Source organism: Suricata suricatta, chromosome 5 (assembly GCF_006229205.1).
Source record: "Suricata suricatta isolate VVHF042 chromosome 5, meerkat_22Aug2017_6uvM2_HiC, whole genome shotgun sequence".
Taxonomy (NCBI): domain Eukaryota; kingdom Metazoa; phylum Chordata; class Mammalia; order Carnivora; family Herpestidae; genus Suricata; species Suricata suricatta.
Window position 1 is genome coordinate 113,052,873 of NC_043704.1, and position 4,364 is coordinate 113,057,236.

The following is a 4,364-nucleotide window of genomic DNA, read 5'->3' on the forward strand; positions in this document are numbered from 1 at the left end:
CATTCGAGGGAGGAAGACAGGAGACCACATCAGTAAATGTTGTACAAAGACACTTATTTCTGTGTATTATTTTCTTGGGATAGAGGCATGGAACTGGAATTCTTAAATCAAACACAAGGCCTATCTTTGACGTTCACAGGTTTTGTTATTTGGTCATCATCAAAGGGCATGCTAATTTCCACAGCCACGAGTAGTAAGTAGATGATGCTAATTTCTTTACAGTGTCACAGATACAGGGTGTTATATTTGATTTTTTTAATGCAGTTATTTTTACCTATATATTAAAAAGTTAGGCCAATTTATTGATACACTTATATTTGATTTTCAGAGGTTTTCAACTTTTCCAATTTGTTTATGATATATGTTTCTTTATGTTTGAATTTTAACCATTCTCTTGGATTCCAAAATCTATATTCTTCTTATTATACATGTGCTTCAAGTGAAAAATAAAATAAAAAACACATAAAGCAGTAATAATGGGGGAAAATAATAACTAACCACCTACAGTTGTTGTTTTTTTTAAATACACTTCTCCTGGTAATCTTTTCTACCTCCTCAGTTCCAGGTGATGTCTCTTCTCCAGTGTTTTCTTCTTTCATTTTTAATTTCAGGCAATGTGGTAATAGTATTCACCTCCTCTATGCAAGTTTTCTTAAAGATTTTCAAGGAACAATTCTTAAAAATTCTACTTAGGACAGGGGTTCTCACACTTCCTCACACATCAGAAATACCAAATCAATGTCAAACCATCCCCAGAGTTTCTGGAGTAGAACCTGAAATTCTGCATTTCTAACTAGTTAGCAATACCTTAGCTAGTTCGTCTTCACAGGAGTCTTGAGGCCATTTTATAGGCACAGAAAGGTAGGTGCAGAACTTAAATAATCTTCCACCCCCTGTGTTTGAGAACCATTGATATACTGTGAAGTGCTCAAAAGAGCATCTGGCATGTAGTAAATAAAAATCAATAAATGCTAACTTAGAAAAGGTTCAAGACAGTTATGTGGAAGCTATCACCAGTCTCATTTTCAAATAAGGAAGAAAATTCAGAATGTTGACAGAAGGATTTGCTTTCACTGTTACGACTTTCTAGAACCCAATAAGATAGGTTTGAGCAACACAAAAATGGAAGTAGGCAAGAAATTCAAAGATTTATTTGTGTAATTAAAGAATAAATAATAAGCTTAAAGATTGCTTGTCAAAGTTTCATTTTGTTTAATTTCAGATTTTTTATTGATAATATATTCCTTAATTACCAGGAAATGAATACATCTATTTTATTATTCTTATATTCTAAAAATGTGACCTATAAAATAGAATACAATGGAATACTGATTAAAAATATTTTGAGTATAATATAGAGAAAAGTTGAATAGCTAGTGTTAATGCAATCTTTCACACATCCGGGATTGGAACTACCTCATCAAAAATGGCTTTGAATATTAAATTTTTATGGATGCAATTTTATATAGTCTAGCCAACCACAAATTCCAATCAGTAATAGTTCATAGTATTTTCATTTCAGATGGCATTCTACAAGCAAAAGAGACATGGAGGGGGGCATTCATTAAAAACTAAAACCACATCAGTAGGTGTTTCACACAGTGAAATTATAACACTGAATTCCTAAAAACTTCAAAACTTAGAGATCCTGTGCCTTGCTTAAAATTATAGGTTAACCCATACCAAAAAATCTTGAAAGGGCACCTTCTGGTGGCAGGCCCAAGTGGAGAAATATTCCAGATACCTGCCATTGCTCCCCAACCCTATGTAAATTAGAGTCATCACAACTCTTAGCCATTGGCTGTCATTCTTTACCTCAGGGAATCCAACTAGATCCTCAATTACAATTGCTGGCAGCCACTCAAGTCATTGTAAAGAAATGTCATAGCTTTACAAAGATAAAAAGTAAGAAAATTCTGGTAGAGAATGACTATGCCTCCCAGCCATATTGTACCTCCTTGGGAAACACATACACACACACACACACACACACACACACACACACACACCTATAGAAAATGAAATTTAAATAACATAAATAGTGTTTCTCAAACTTTAATATTTATACAAATTTTATTTAAGGATCTGATTAAAAACATAGATTTCGATGCAGTAGGATTAGGGTAGAACCTGACATTCTCTATTTTTCTCCTGTTTCCATGGACTGTTGCAGGCTGGGGAACCTCTAAATAGCAAGATCTTAGCAAATAGGCTTAGTTTTTGAGGAAGTCTGGCTATTTCTTTTAAATCAAACCCCACTGTGTGTTGAGGTTGAAATTTCTGGTTTAGAGATTGAGTGGGGAACAAAAAAAAAAAAAAAAACAACCCTTTTTATTTTTAAAGGAAAGCTTGACAGCTCCTTTTGAGAGTGCTATAAAATATTTATTGTGTTTATTCCTTAAGAATACAAGTAACAGAGGGCTGAGAGTCACCCAGAACTATAGAGTATCATTCCCAATGTAAAGGTACCCCATTGGCCACCTTCAGTCAAAGTCTTTAGATTAGTTCTGGGTCCCTTTGGAGGGAGAGTTCCATCCAGCCTCTGCAAAGGTCCGTGAGAGTCCTCTGGTGACCAATTTTCCCAAAAGATATAAAGGGTGGTGAAAACTCATTCCAATGATCTTCCAAGGACTAGCCTTGGAAGCAGTCTGTAGGATGGGTTATCTCTCCTTGCCATAAAATCGAAATAGAAATCAGAGAATACCTGAAATCATCCTCATAATGTAGAACCAATCTTCTTACATTTTTCTAAGGTTATGGCTCCTGTTGAGAACAGTGTGCTTCTCCCTATAAAAATTCACACGTATAAACACAGAGGATTTTATATTTAACTGTTTGTGGTTCATGGATACTCTGAAATACAGATCTTACATGGACCCCCAGTTTAATACTAGTTTAGACTCATCTATACTTTATGTCTATCTAAGCTGAAGTTTTTGTTGACAGATTTGAAGAGGACTCAATTTTATAGTGTACCCTTCAGGAATTTGGATCATCTCCAGAGTTCATTCAAACCATACTCTACAGAAATGCTGAGAACAAAGGCCTTTAAAAAATACAAACTAGCTTCCAGAGTGCATGCGCATTCACACACACACACACACACACACACACACACACACACACACACAGAATTCTTTTTCTTCTGTCTAAGTCTCAGAATTTAAACACCTCTAGAGGATTTTTTCTTAATATTCCAAAAGTACAAAGATCTTTGGGGAGACATAAATTCATGCTTGTTTCTGCATTTACTGGAGGCAATTTTCCCGGGTGCTTGTTGAAGAAGTCATAAGTCTATTGACTTATGGCTTCAAAGTGTGGTAAGGTTTGTTTTTAGTTGTTTCAAAATTAATTATTTAAATGGTGCCCTTGCTATTGAATGTGTGTAGTAAATTTATTTACACATTCATGTGTTTGCAACATATACTATATTGTTAATTTTTAAAAGGGAAATTTGGAAAGCAAAAATGTAGGTTATAATTATATCTTTGAATTAAAAGAAAAGTGTGTGAGCAAAGCATTTATCTGCAGGTGAGATTGCAAGTGTTTTTCTCCTCCCCTTCCTTCCTTCCTTCCTTCCTTCTGTCCTTCGTTTGTCCCTCCCTCCCTCCTTCCCTCCTCCTCCTCCTCCCCCTCTTTCTTTCTTTCTTTCTTTCTTTCTTTCTTTCTTTCTTTCTTTCTTTCTTTCTTTCTTTCTTTCTTCTTTCTCTTTCTTCCTTTCTTCCTTTCTTTCCTGAACTAAAGTACCCTAGATATTCTAGACATCCAAGACCTCTCCAGATTTTATTTTTGGTCATTGACATCTCCTTTAATATGAAAGTGACAATATCCTGACTTATATCCCATGCTTCTAGTGTTTTTCTTACCGTGTATTTTTGAAAAGCTTTAAAGATTGCTGTCATGTAGCAAAGATCTAGTTTGGTGGTCTTTTTTACTTCAGTTAATTTCTGGGTAACAACCACTCAATACTTCCTTTTTAAAATAGTTTATTGTCAAATTGGTTTCCATATAACACCCAGTGCTCTTCCCCACAAGTGCCCTCTTCCATTATCACCATTCCCTCCCCCACCCCGCCCCCTTCAGCCCTTGGTTCGTTTTCAGTATTCAATAGTCTCTCATGTTTTGCATCCCTCTCTCTCCCCAACTCTCTTTCCCCCTTTCCTTCCCTATGGTCCTCTGTTAGGTTTCTCCTGTTAGACCTGTGAGTGCAAATATATGGTATCTGTCCTTCTCCACCTGACTTATTTCACTTAGCACGACACCCTCGAGGTCCATCCACTTTGCTACAAATGGCCAGACTTCATTCTTTCTCATTGCCATGCAATACTCCATTGTATATATATATATATATATATATATATATA